Genomic DNA, 15,444 nt, shown 5'->3' with positions numbered 1-15,444 from the left:
CTATCAATCAGGCTGCCTATTGGCAGGAACTCCATTTAAAGGAACCCTGCAGTTAAATTCTGCAGGACATTTGGAAACCTGTTCTTCCACGTTTTCTGACCTTACAACTGTTGCCAATCCACAGACATCTCGCCTCCAAACTAAAATCCAGGCCATCGTTTCTGGGATGCTATGACCATGGGAAAGTCATGTATGGAATGAAACTGTTCAAGGTTGAATAGTTTCAACTGTAATGCTAGGGTTTCTGTTCAATTAAGTTACTGGACCAGGAATTTTCACACAGCATCATTGTAACAGATGTTATACTTGTAGTTATTCATTTTGTTTGACTGACTATATACTTGAGTGGGGTTCAGGTTAATGTAAGTTAATATGTTTTTGAAAGCAACATCAATGATTGACCAAATAACTTTACCTTATGCTATATTTTCTTATTTTGCACTGTTAAAGCCTGAGAGAAATACATTTTTTTTTGTGTGTGGTCCATATTAACTAGTAATCCAGGATTATTATATAATTACTAATTGTGCATTGTGTACACATACCATATTCCCTACAGCATCTGCATAAAGTTGTAACTGTTCAATGTCCTCCCACCAGTAGCAGACTCAATTGTTGGTCTATTAAAGTGGTTGTCTTTTATACCATGTGACAGCCGAATAAAAGAAATGCGCTGTGTTTTCAACATGGCTAATGGCAATTACCAAATCTAATCACCCCACCTGTTCAGTTGCCCTACAGGAAAAAACAATCTTGCCAAAAAAAAAAAAATCATTGGGAGCATTTTGGAAAAGTAATCATCCTTCAAGTCTGCTTCAACAATCTTTTGACTGAGCAAAGTTTTAAATCCGCTAATCTGTACAACAAAACTGACAATCCAGTTCATTTGCTAAGCTGGTAAAGTTGGTTAGCATGCCTTCCATTTGCTGCCAATTCAAGAAAGATTGACGCAGTATTTGCCATTCGTCATAATGGCCAGAAAGTGAACAGTGAAGAATAGTTGGCCTTACTTCGGTTCACTAGATTAGTTCCTAAGAAACTTGGTATAGCTTATTTTACAGCTAGATATAGTCAATGCAATGTGGACAACCGTATTGAAGTACAGTATAATATAGATTATGAAACATTAATATAAAGAATATGAAACATATTATAAATATAAAATACACTGTTATATTACAGCCCCGATTTCTGTGAGGATGGCAATATTAGTGCTGTACTTGTCCGTAGCATGCTACAACAATGCTGACAGGAGAGGCTGGTCTTGTTGATTTATTTGAGGTGAGCTCCCCACTGTTGAGCAAGTTTGAATGCCTGAGAAATAGAACTTAAACAGTAAAGCACCTTGTGACATTGTGGAGATGTGAAAGTCTGTATATAAATACAGGGTATTTCTTTGCTTTTGTAATACATGTTTTAACCAATGACTGATGATCATTGGACACAAGTTGTCATCAGCTGGCCTGAATATTATGGTTTCACTGTTGATCATGTGCAAAAAAAAATGATTTGATCAAATGAAAATGCCACACCAGTCTCATTTTAAGCTGCTGCCTTTTACTTCCATGTAATGGAGAGATATCTGATAACAGTCACATTTCTTTCTCATAGGCTCCGACATGAATCAGCTTCAGATTTTGAAAGTATGCATCGCTTTGAAATCTGGGTGTACAATATGTCAGGAGGATTAAAAAAAAGTGCTGGAGAAAACATACACCTTCTAGTCAATCATTTGTTGAATGCATCAAAAACATAATTGGATTGGCAGTTTCACTAGAAGATCTGAGCCAGTAATAGCATTCATTTGCTAAAAAATGAATCACTTGCCACACTAGTACGAAGAAGGATAAACTTCCTTTTGAAAAGTTGTAACAGCTGATCTAGTCGGACCAGACTAACATCCTCTTCAACATCCCTTCATTCCCCCATTGACCCCTGGCTCACATCCCATTTCATCCCATGCTGCAACCTTCTGTCAGCTCATGTTCCATCTGTCGCTGCCCACCCTCATTTGCCACCTCTTTTTCCCACGACTGTGCTTCATATATCGAAAATCAATTAGGGTTGGTATCCTTTGGAAAACTGGTTTAGGTTATTTACTGTTAAAAAGGCCTCTTCTACTGGCTGGAATTAGATCTTATGTAAATGCTATTTGAAATCTAAACTGTTCCTCTCTTTGTTTTGTTTTCCCTGGACAATCTCCATTGTACCTTTTTCTTGCCTTTTACGTGGAACATCATGTGCTGTGACAGCAGACTAGCATCATCTACTGCTGCAGGACATGGTATGCTTCTGGTGCAGCTTAGCCTGCCTAGCAAGCTGCTGTCACTCCCAGAAACCGAGAGCTTTACAGTGCAGAAAAAGGCCGCTTTGCCTATTAACCGGGGGAATATAATTTACAGGCTTGCACATAGATTTGCTGAATTTTCTAACTGTCGCTGCGCCCGCTACAATAGATGTAGGAAAATCTCCCCAGAAAAGTCTCCTATTGACTCCTTAAAGAACTTCCATACACAACATAGCCCTGGGTGCCCATTTCAGGGAACTGTGAGAACATCTAAATGACACTTTCAGGTTCTCATTCAAATTTTGCAACTGGAAAATGGGCTGGGTATTGGGCACCATGAACCAGATCATTCAGTGAATGCAACATAAGCGGATATCTGCTCTAAGAGGTCACCACCTACATGTCCAATTAATTGTATGCACTTTACATCTATTTATTGTGGGTAATTGTTTGGATAATGTACCCTAACATGTCTAGAAGGCCTTCCATTAGTTCACGGCTGCAGCAACCACTCTGTCTTCACTGATAAAAGAAAATAGGTTCTATGGTGAAATAATTATTTACAGGAGTGCTGCTTTTGCATATAGGCATCAATGATAAAATACATAGCTGCCAATTCATAGAACAAATCAATAATATTTTAAAATGTCAGGATGAACTCGGATGTGAGGATGGACCTCAAGGTAGCAAGGGTTAGGTGTGTAAAGTTTTACAGCAAAGTGCACAGAAACAAACATAGGAACATAGGAAATAGATGCAAGTGTAGTCCAATGGCCCCTCGAGCCTGCTCCGCCATTCAACTAGATCATGGCTTATCTTCTACCTCAATACCATTTTCTCGCACTATCCCCATACCCTTTGATATCTTTAATATCTAGAAATCTATTGCTCTCTGTCTTGAATATACTCAATGACTGAGCCTCCACAGCCCTTTGGGCAAATTAAACAGTGTCTGTCATATTTTGGATGTCTTCTAAATTCAGAATACAATTATATTTGTCAAATTGTTATTGCGCAGTGTACACAGATCTTATAATCCAAGGAGCATTTTACAACAATGAACAGTCAACGACATGAGGTGCAACCCAATTGGTTTTAACTTCAAGGGAAGATTTGGGATATCGCAAATCTGTTGTTTATTCTGTTTGTTATAAAATATTATTCGATACATAAAGTAAGCAATAAGATCAATTGAAAACTCCAGATCATTCAGAAATGAAGATGACTCCTTCCAAATGAGGGTTAATTATAAAGCTGTAAGTAATAAGTAAGTTACAAAGGATGTAGGCATTCCTGAACTAGCAGTAGTAAACACCACGGAAAAATAGGAATTTGGACTCCACAACTTATGAATACATTTAACACCCAAACATCCTTGTCGCTTCCCCAGTTTGAATGCATGAATTAAGTAAAATTCAAACAGTTCACATTAAAAATCGGCTAAATGTTAGCAGGTACAGCAAATATCAGTATTTGTTTTCAACATACTGTGTATACAATCATTCACAATGCAATCTTAATATGCTTATGCTTTGCCTTCCCATGATATGCAGTATGACAGAAACAGAACACTAAAGAAATAGAATTTTTATCCTGTGAAACATGCATCTTGTACATGTATCATTTAAAGTTGTGGTAACCCAAGTTGGACTTGCAAGCACTTCAACAGAATGAAGGAGCTATTCCTTTGAAACAGTTTCTATACACTCAGCAAGCTTTGATCAAGAATCAATTTAAAACTATTTGGAAGGAGAAAATCTAATTCAATGCAAATTCTGCAATGGTCTGTTAAGACAAGAGTGCTGTTTGCAAGTGGGGTGTGAATGTTGCCATGGTGGGTATTCTGGCATCTGTGACATTACTGCTGGATGCATGTGGCCTTTTGTTCCTATAATTGCTATGCAAATCGAAATCCTCGATAAATTATAGTTGAGCATTAGTGTTATTATCAGAGAGATGCTGGCTTGCTTTGGTGCTTAAGCACAGATTTTACAAAGTGGCAGCGAGTGTGTGAGTAAACCTACAACATTTTTAAAAGCATCAGATTGAGAAAAGTGACTCAAATTAGTGTCAGAGAGAGACAGAAAAACAGAGTGACTCGTGCGAAAACTCTTTTTAAAAAAAAATGATCGAAATGTCAGCCGGGACAGGAATGTATGCCAGAAGTACAGAAACTCCCAACAGAAAGAGATGATAGCTACTGAAGTACCACCCAAACCATTACATACTGTAGGAGTCGATTTATTCACACATAATCAAGAATGGTACCTCATAGTTGCAGACTACTACTCAAAATTCCCTTTTCTCTGGAAGATGAAAGACTTGAGAGGTACAACAATAATCTCAGCAGTACGAGTTCTATTCGCTGAGCAAGGGATTCTTGAAAGGTTAATATGTGACAATGGCACCCAATTTACATTGAGAATTTAAGGAATTCACTGACCAGTATGGGTTGAACACCATCACCTCATCGCACTACCCACGGGGACACGGATTTATAGAAAGACACGTTCAGATGGTCAAAAGAACACTTGTGAAATGCCAAGAGATGAAGGAAAACGCAAACCTGGCCTTATTGTCACTCCGATCCATACCTCTCAAGGCTGAAATGAAATCACCTGCAGAGCTGTTAAACGGAAGAAAATATGACAACTCTGCCAAGCAAAATATATCGTTCAAGTGACCAGGAGGAAGTGAGACAACAACTCTCTGAAGCACAGGCAAGAGGAGAGCAACACTTCAACATTGTGCTAAATCCCTACCCAAGCTGTTGAAAGGACAAATTGTACATGTACAGGATCCAATCATGAAAATCTGGAGCTCAGCAAAAGTTGTTGGTGAAGCTGAGACTCCGAGGTCATATATCATTGAGATTGAAACTGATAACCAAATGAGAAGGAACAGAATCCATATTCGACCTACACCTGAGCTGGAACAACAGAAAAGACCATCAACAACACTGGAAACATCACTATCCAGCGAGACAACATTATCACCAGCAAGTGACACATCACCTGTACAGCGTACCAATCACCACTGAGAGCAACAAATGCCAAATCTACAAGATGGAGGCAGAACTTCTCACCACCCAAGCGATACCGTGAATATTTTTAAAAAATACAAGCTATGAAATATTCTAAAAAGGGGTTCAGATTATTTCCACAAGTCAGTTGATAACCTCCTTTATTTTTATTGACAATTATATTGATATAGGGGCATTATGTTTTAAAGAAAGAGGGAAGTTATATATATATAAATATATATAGTGTTATACTATCTGTAAAGTGTTAGGAACTAATTTGCCAGGAAGTAGTTGTTATGTTTATGTGTACCAGTGAGGGGCCTCATTCACAGCTGCACTAGGGAGTCAGGTTATGTGTAACACAAGCATCATGCTCTACAGCACAAAGCATGGTGCTAGATTAAACATGACTGACTCCAGCCTTTTCCAAATTTAAGTGTGATTCTTTCCAACATCTGAGAACCAGGAACAACAAAGACGAAACAGGTGATCTTATTGAAACATATAAGATTCTAAGGGGGTTTGACAGGGTAGATGTTGAGAATATGTTTCCACTGGTGGGGGAGTCTCGAACTAGGGGACATAGTTACAGAATAAAGGGTCACACATTTAAAACTGAGATGCGAAGTAATTTCTTCTCTCAGAGGGTGATGAATCTCTGGAATTCTCTACCTCAGGGAGTTGTGGAGGCTAGGTCACTAAATGTATTTAAGGAGGAGGTAGGTAGATTTTTGAAATCTCGGGGAGTCGAGGGTTATGCGGAGCAGGCCCGAAAGAGGAGTTGAGGCCTGGGACAGATCAGCCATGATCTTATGGAATAGCGGGGCAGGCTTGTGGGGCTGAATGGCCTACTCCTGCTCCTATTTCTTTTGTTATGTTCTTATAAAATGAAAACTGGAGTGATCTTACCTGCAGTTCCCGATCTTCAGCGCGACGTGCGACATTCACGCGCCTTCACTTTCCTGCCCAGGGAAAGCTGGCACCGAGGTGGGGAAGGGGGGACTCTGCATTTGTAGTGTTGCTGTGGGATGGGGGGAGGGGGGAAACAGGGGCAACTCTGCAGTTTCTTCACAGGGCCAGCAGCCCTTTAAAAATGGCACCAGCTCCTGCGCAGCAGTTGGGCCATCCCTGCCACGTGTTCGTGGGTGGCGCCCTGCATATGATAATGAGCCGCTGGGCTCAAGATCAGGGCAGTGTGGCAGCACGTGGCCTGCATAAGCCAGCCACCATTTTTTATGTCTGTTGCCAGGACCACAAGATTCAGCCCCATGTCATTTTTTTTCCCCTGGAGGTGGCAGCCCCATAATGCTGATGCAGATCATTGCATCTTAACACACACACAAACACGTGTGATCACTCTCACACACAGAATAATCTCACCCCCTTAAAATTTCAACACCCGATGAAATCTGTTGAGTTTACTTTCCCCACACATTACATATACTTATGAATCAGAAAAACAAGAGCAATAAAAGCATAACATTTAATAAGCTAAGAAATATTTCAGTATGAATTGAATAAATGTAGTTAATCATTAATCAAATGGCCTGGCATATTGCCTAGCTTCATCTGAATTTAATATTAATCCTGCTTTGAATCTGGTGCTTGGCTCAATAATAGCATGAAAAATCTTAGTTAAGAGTATTACTTTAACTTTTAACGGTTTCCTCATGTGCCAGAGAAGCAGTAGTGCTTACAAGGAAACCTTGGCCTTCCCCTGCCCCAAGTTTCCCTCCCATACCCGACTACAATTGCCCCAGGACCCTCCCCAACTCCCATACACTTCTATTATATCATGGGTCATTCCCTTGAGTTCAAGGCAGTGGCCTCCTGCTGTCAGAAATCCCACTTCAATGCATCTATTGATTGTTATCAGGTTTGGTCAGGAGTCCAATTTGGATCATTTAAATGAGACCCAGGAGTTAAAGTGGTCCAAGTCTGATGGTGTTGCCATCATTGGGCTTCCCTCCCATCTCACACGCTGTGCTCCTGCCCCATTTTAAAATCATGCCACAACTAGGATGGTAGAAGACCAACTAAAAGAACATTTGTCGAGCAATTCCTATGTTTCTATATGCTACATAAAGAATGCACTGATACAAAATGTTGGAGAATGGCAAAAGATGAAATAAAATCTTGAAAACCACTTTTGAAATGCACAATTTAAATGAACAATAAACTACTAAATAGAAAATATCAGACAGATTTGAGCAATAACACTCCAGAAGTCCCATTAAACAGCTAGAGAAAAGCTTGAGCAGTTTGTTGCAGCCACGTGAACCCCAAGATAAGGCTTCTCCCTTATAATAACTCCAAGCGATCTGTATTTATATCTATAGTACACACTGAGGTTCATACGGTGGACTGATTCTTATGCTGATCACAACTGGAATGGTGAATACTGACAATCAATATATGCTTTGAATCACTGGCAAATGTTAACAATCGCACTCAAGCATTAATAATGTGACATAACCAACAGAAACTTACAAAATTACAAACAATAATTATTTTGTTATATGATTCATTTATGTAATTGATTCTTAAATCCATTTGCATCTTATTGGAAAAGGTTTAGATCGTTTGTTATTTATGATTATGCTTTAAATAGCTATCAGAAATATTTCTCAATTCTTGCTAATGGAAAATATACCCATGATCAAAAGCAGATCTGATGCAGAGCTTCACCTGAAATGTGAATGTATCTTTTCTTCTTCAGTTGTTAACTAACTCATTGTGTATTTCCAGGATTTTCTATTTTGCTTTCAGATCTCCAGCCCTCATTGTTTCCTGTTTTATATGTATAGGAATGTTACTGCTGAGGAATAGAACAGTTTGCCAATTTTCACGAATGACGATATCAAATACTCCCAGCAAACTGTACTAATGTGCATGAAAAGATCAGCTTCAAAAAGCAGCCCTCAACCATAAGATCAATACTGATAACTTAACCGCGTATCAGTTTCTTTCTGTCAAACATGAGGGTGCTTGTTTAGTTTGAGTCTATTTAGCTCATCTTAGAGTCATAGACTCTTCACCAGGACCTGCATTAAAACCACCCAAGTTGACTTTATAAAGTAGCTATTAGAAATGGAAATCACTATGATCTGAGCCAAAGTCACCAAACAGACTCATTTTGTCACTTATTCTCCTATTAAATTTATCCTTTTTTTTTTTAACAATTTTCTCCCCTGCTCTCCCCAATTTTCCAACAGGATTAACAGACTTCAATCAGGATCAAGAATCCTGAAGAAACGAAACTAAGTTCAAACGTATACTGCAGTGGCTGATTTTTCTCTCCTGGCACTGTCTGGGAGCAATTGATGCTGAGTGCACTGCTAGTACACTCCGCTACCCCAATCTCTTAGGTGCTCTGATCTTCTGGTTGACTCATTATAATGAACCAGGCAGAACAATACAGAGGGACTCCAGATGCTACCTGGGCCTTAAAGAGAGCAGCCACCTTAAAACAGGCAGGAACAATGGAAGGCTAAGGAGAAAGGTTTCAAAGTAACAGGAGCAGGATTTTTAATACTTCCTCAAAAATTTTCATGATAATTCTTTTTAAGGCTGCCAGAAGCTGCAACATGCCAGTCAGTCATCTTCATAATTATTTAAAGGTGCAGTCCCCTGGGAATGAGTTCATTTTTGCTGTGCTACAACTTGGATGGCAGCACTCCAAGCAGAAGTCCAATAGCCCCTGCAGTCTGTCTTGGCAGGAGCTGGTACAGGACAGCTCCAAGTTGCCAAGCAACAGGCGCAGGAACAGGGAATACAAGTGTGGGCATGAGGAATAATACTGCAGGAATAGAGGGAAGGTGTTAGATTTTTATCAAGGATTTTTATTTTATTCAAGGTGGAATGCAGATCAGGAAGAGAAGGAGGTCTAGCTCTGTGGTAGTCAAACAGTTGCTTTTGATTGACAGAGGGGGCCAGGCAACTTCCTTAGCGGCAGTCGAGCTGTGTGTACTTGTTTTGCTTTGCTTGCCTCCAAGTAAAGTAAAGGTTGGGGCACGCTATTAAATGTAATTCCCAGCACTAAACGTAAGAGACCAATACTATTCAGCAAGAAGTGCTAAAGCAATAAAACCAGTTTTATTCAAAAAGTAAAAAATGAAAACTTTTCTTGACAATAGCAGACTGTCCTTTAAGACAGATAGCATTGAAACGGCAACTAAGAAAACAGCAGTATTTGGATTTTTATCGGGCAGTTTGTCTCTCAAGCATTCAGAGAAGCCCTCTGACATTCATTTATGTTGCTGTACCCACTTGAGGCAAAGTCAGGTGCAGTCACCAGGAAAACCTAGAAGGATGGAGGGAGTTTGGGCACAGTGATCTTCAAGAGCAGAACAGAGCAAGGCTTCCATGCCAATTTTCCTCCACGTTACACCAAGATTTTGAGCATTATTTGGGAGCTGGACTGAGAATAATCAAGCCTATAAAGTTCAGTTAAAAACACTGGGCTGGATTTTGCGGTCAGCAGTGAAGCAAGGGCACACAGCCACTGACCGAGAAGTAAGCAATTTCTCTGGCAAGAATTTCAGCTGTATTGTCATGCAGTGGTACTGCACCTGATTGCAGCCTTCTTTACTGGGCATTCCCAGCATGGAGCAGCAGTGATATCACCAGACTGTCCAAGCAGCTAATCACATTAAAGCATTTTCACAGACTCCCTAACAGGAAACTAAAAGCATTAAATAAAATCACTTTTAATTTTTTTTTTACATAGAGCAAACTAAAGGTTGGGACATACACACAGGGTGAAGGTAGAAGCTAAATATTCAGAAAAAGACTTATTTTGAAAAACATTATTCAAAAAAAAAAGCCTAAAAAATCTAAGTAATTATTTAACAACAATCCACAATTATAAAATTACTTTTTCAGGGTCAGTTCTATTGTCTATCCAATGTTATTAATCACAGCACCATTAAAAAACCCACTTACACATGATTAAACAAGGTGTAGTTTTTTATGAGGTTTTTAACAGTGATTTGGGAGTGGAAAAGGGAAAGTTTAAATTCTCACTGATTGCCAGCTCTGTGGCAGGGGGGATCCACAGTGCAGCCTGTTTCAGAACCCTGAATGACAGACTGCAACTTCAGGATTTCTGCACTAATCTTTGTATGCCCAACACCCTGAAGTTGCAGTCAGTTTCAGAGGTACTGACAGCTGTTATGGGCAGGTGAGGAGGGGGTCTCAGGCTCTCCTCTTGCCCTTCCTCTTGTTTGACCACAACTGGGTTTATTCCTTTTAAACAGTGGTTGTGCTTACCACCTCTGAGTGTTTTACCTTTTACCTTCATTGTGACTGTAAAAGAACCAGACAGGTTTTCTTAAACTTACCTCTTGTTTAAACTTATTAAACTTAACACTCTAAACCTGATTTTAAAAATACTAAAAAAAATACGCTACACATTCACGCACATATTCACACGAGAATCACACATACACAAATAGATTACAGAGGAAAAAATAGATTTGGTAGTTGGATTAAAGTCCAGAATAAATGGAACTTAAGTACACAGTCTGTGGACTGGATGATCTGGTAGTCCCCCGGTGAAGCTGTATTCTTGAAGTCCTCACTTGTCAAAGTGCACTTTGTGGTTTGCCTACTTTGTTTAGGGTTTTCTTGAAGGCCGAATTGTAGTTGGCTCTCTTGCCCTGGTCTCTGGCTGTAGCAGTCCGTAGGCTTGGAGGGCCCACAGCCGCAGACAGTTTTCAAACTTGATGTTTTCTGGGGAGAGAGACAGAGAAAGGGAAGCACACAGCTTTCTCCACTGCTGGAGTATCAGTTACTGTTTAATCCAAAGGAAACAAAACCAGCTCCCCCCTGCACCTCCCCCCTCCCCCAAGATGGAAAGAGGGTCACATGGCTGCTTCAGGTTTTCTGGAACCCTATAATGAAATTCAAGGTTAGGAATTGGCTCCACATGCCCCAGGATGCCAATTTACACTTGGAAGGGGTTTGCTCTTTCAAAGTCAACATGTCAGGATTGCCTTGACTGCTGTGCTAATGATGCCATTTTAGGTAATTCAATCACTTAGAGCAAGCCTTTGTCCTGGCTGGGCTTCTTATTACGCGTTTGTCTCCAGTTCAATCTCCTGCTATTTCAGATGCAAACTGCAGTGGCCATCTTGGCTGCAAGTTTTTTTTTAACAAAGAGTTACCATGGGATTTTTTTCATTAAAAGTCTAATCTAAGTTTCCAAACAATTAAATTAATATTTCTAATTTGGCAAATGGGTTTTCTTAACACAGCAAATTCTGGCAGTTTGTCGTCAACCGCACCCCGCCCCACCCCTGCAAAATCCAGGCCAAGAAGAATGAATTACTCTCACCAGAAACATCCCACTTGCTCAGATCTGCTTTGATTATGTGGTATTTATTTTACTGGTGCTTATGCCTAAATAAATATATTATATATGCAAATATAAACTGATAGAACTCTAGGTTCGCAACACTGAATGTTGACTTAACAGCTGCCATTCTGATAGGTGATATCTGTATTCATAGATACACAATTCAAACCGATAATTTACTAACCAATTAGATTTGAAGATACTATGTGACCAAGTATCAGCTGGATTTTCATTATGGAGAGGGAACAGGAACTGGGCCTGGTTTTGAGTCAGAAACGTGCCTCCTGTGGGAAACTGATTCAGATTGCAAGTTTCAAATGGGTGAGCCCCTAATTGGTATGGAGATGGGTTTCATGACCACTTAGAGCCAGTGGGATTGAAAATGGAGATGGGTCATGTCAAGTGTGGGGCTCATGTAGACTTCCACAGCAGCCATCATTGAGGCTGCTGGTTATCCTGAGGGAGAGATCTGCATTTTGTGCCAAAGCCTTCCACTGCACCAGAGAGAAGCAATATGTCACAGGGGAGCTGAAAGTCTGGCACTAGGGGCCGAGCAGACCATCTGGATCTAATGCTGCAGACTGTGAGGGAGAGGAGGGAGGCCTTCTTCCCGGAGGATGGTAGAAGGAGGCCACCTCGTTGTGCAGTAGGGGCACATCTCTCTTCAGCATTATCCCCCTCTGCCCCCTCTTCCTCCTTCTCTCTTGCCTCCTGCTCCTCCCCCGATAAGCTGTCTGCTTCCAGGACCTCACTTTCCTCAAGGTCCACACCTCTCTGAAGGGCGATGTTATGGAGAACACAGCAGACCATCACAATGAAGGATATTGGAGGGCACCATCATCGCATTGTCAGAAACCTGATGGCCTAGTCAATAGCTGGCCTGCTGAGCAGGTGGCATTGGTTGTATTGCCTCTATCTGGGGCATATGTAGTGGGGTCAGTAGCCATCTCTTCAAGGGATTTCCCTTGTCTCCTTGGATCCTCCACACTTTGGAGGATGGAGTGAAGTTCCGAGGCATCGGATTGGAGGAGGATGAAGTAGTTATGGCAGCTACCAGGAAAGTGAGTGCACACATGAGGGAAGCTCTTGTTGTGGTCGCAAACCTATTGCTCATTAAGGTAGTGGAAGCTCTTCCTGTTGCTGGATCTCACTGGCCGGTCACTGGGTGCCTTGATGGCCACATGCGATGATGCCCTGCACCTGGGGGAATCCAGCAATGGAGGCTGAACCCATTGCCCTCTTTGCCTGTGCAGGCCCATCTCTGTCTAAGCAGGTGTAGTCCCTATCCTCCTGAAAATGGCATCCATAACCTGCCTGATGGCCTGATGAGTTGTCAACTGTGAGATGCCATCTAGGACCACAGTTGATCCCTGGAGCGATTCTGTTGCATACAAATTTAGGGTGACGGAGACCTTGATCACTGCAGGACTACCATGGGTGCCATGAGGCCTCAGGTCATTGTGGATCAGAACACACAGGACCGAGACCATCTGCCTGGATAGACACAGCCTCCTAAGGCACTTACACCATCATTTGCAGGCAGCTAACTCTTGGGCTGTGCACCCAATGTCTTGCATAGCGCCTTCCTCTCCTTGTAGCCCCCCACTGTGCTGCTCTGGCCTCCTATTGTCCAGGAGGTTGCATCTGCCGCAGCTCATCCTGGCTGCTCTGTCCAATGTCAGAGTAGCCTATTCCCAACTGAACTCCCTCAGCTGGGCTTTGTGCATTCACCAGGCCTTCCCTGCCAACTCTAGCAGCCCAAGTGATGCCACTGACCTCATGTCCCTCTTTGGATATCTGCCGTCAACTACTGATGGCACTTTTGAAGCAGCTGAGCTTTACTTTGGGCCTCTGCAGTATTTTAATCAGCCCTTCCCACAACACTCATGCCCCCCCTCCCCTCCCCACTGCGTTCACCACTTGAACACCCTGTTGTGTTCCCTATATGGTGTCCTCCACGTTCTCAGCCTTTGAAAATTAAAAACTGCTGCTGACAAGCCTGTTAATGAGCACTTCAATGATCTCAACAGGCAATTAATTAGAGGTGTGCGCCCAACCCGTTCCCTCCCTCCTGGTGTCCCTTTAAAACTGGGGGCATGTTCTGGAGACAGAGGGATCCAATGCTGACATCCGAGAACGTGATCTTCAAATCGTGCTTGCACCTGCCCCCACACCCAGTGGGCTTTAAAAAAAACGCCCCTATATCTTTCCTTTTTCACACAACAATTTTATAATCAGTTCACAAGACCAAACCATTTTTCCACTCATTTGGCACATTCCTAATATAGCAGATGGTCTGTCTTTTCTTTAAATGTTGGGTCTGCCATATGTCTTGAGATTCCAGTCCTGGTAATGCCAATAACAGAGCAGAATTGCAAAATACAGAAATAGAAAGGGGTCTTCAACAAGCGAACAGTATCAATACACAAATCTTTTAGAAATATAAAACAGCCAGATTCTGTCTGAAGCATTATGGCAATGTTCCATTAGAACAGCTAACTTGAACTGATATTGCTGATTTTGTTACTTACAAAGTGCTGACTTATCCCATAACAACTGTGCTGTAAAAGGTGCTTACAGTACTGCTGTGTCAGTTTAAGACTGCAAAATGCCGGTACAGGTTGAGGTACTGTGGGAAGCGTGTAAGAAGTTTTCTCCAACTTCCAATATTTAAAGTATGCACCTGTTTTTTTTAAAATCTGCTTTCACATCTTTAATACAATGACACACTCTACATCAAAGACTGAAAATAGCATGACTGTGCATGCGACCTTGTTACCTGCTGATGAGTGTATTGTTGTTGGTCTGGCTATTGTTGCTTTGAATTACTGGCTGCAAAAAGCAGAGAACTGAAACCAGACTGGGCAGCATGAGGTAGAGGATAGAGCTTGAAAAAGCAATAAGATACCTATTCAACCACAAGACAGCACAGTGGGTGTACCTACACCCCAAGGACTGCAGTGGTTCAAGAAGACAGCTCACCACCACCTTCTCAAGGGCAATTAGGGATGGGCAATAAATGCTGGCCTAGCCAGCAATGCCAACATCCCACAAACAAATAAAAAAAGGTAGGCAGCACATTTTTCTAAAAATAGACTAGATTTGTCTGTTCCCTCCGTTAGACAAAATTAACCTAAGCACTGAAGTTGATCAGGATCTGTTGATTACTTTGCATTTACTTTCCATTGATTTCTAAATATTTACTGCATTGCTATTCTGAGACTATACATTTTAAGCTTTTCCCTTCACCACAATTCTCACACGGAGATCAATCATAAAAACTCTTGCATCCAGAAAACCTCTGACATTTACATAGAATTATGCAGAGTAGTCCGAGTTGGGTAATAGGGAGACTCTGAATGCATCAAATTGGATGTCTATATTGCCCACTATCTATGGAAGAGAAGTAGAAAGTATTTGTGCCGCAATACCTTGCATTATTAGGCCACACTACTCTACTGATGTCATTGACCTCCTCAGACAATAAAAGTGAAACAACACCATAAACATACCAGTTTCTGACTCAAAATTTCAAAAGCGATGAAGAAATTTGTTGATTCATTTCAATCAACTAGCAGTAGAAATGTTTTTATAACACTGCAGCATTTACAACTTAGAGAAAATGATTCACATTGTAGCTTGAGCCGGTTCTGAAAAGGGTAAGAGGTTTTTTTCACAAAACCACTGCCATCCACAATACTGCACCTTCTGTTAAATTAGAATTGCTATTCGAAGTCAGAGGAACATTCAGCAGGTTTACCTTCCCTTCCTACAGAT

General features: G+C 41.2%; 1 protein-coding gene across 7 annotated transcripts in view; it reads right to left on the bottom strand.

The window, feature by feature from the left end:
- The window catches only part of LOC137380605 (serine/threonine-protein kinase 32C), a 389,529-nt gene that overhangs the window by 229,744 nt on the left and 144,341 nt on the right, over window positions 1–15,444 (bottom strand). Inside the window, exon 1 of one of the 7 annotated variants that reach the window (XM_068052688.1) lies at window positions 4,882–4,903. The exons of the other annotated variants lie outside the window; for them this stretch is intronic. The gene's annotated coding sequence lies outside the window, so the exon portion shown is untranslated. Of the gene's footprint in view, window positions 1–4,881; window positions 4,904–15,444 lie in introns of those variants that run through there. 7 annotated transcript variants of the gene reach the window in all.

Source organism: Heterodontus francisci, chromosome 20 (genome assembly GCF_036365525.1).
Source record: "Heterodontus francisci isolate sHetFra1 chromosome 20, sHetFra1.hap1, whole genome shotgun sequence".
NCBI classification, from domain to species: domain Eukaryota; kingdom Metazoa; phylum Chordata; class Chondrichthyes; order Heterodontiformes; family Heterodontidae; genus Heterodontus; species Heterodontus francisci.
The sequence above is the reverse complement of the archived record's forward strand: the minus strand, read 5'-3'. Positions and strand labels throughout refer to the sequence as shown.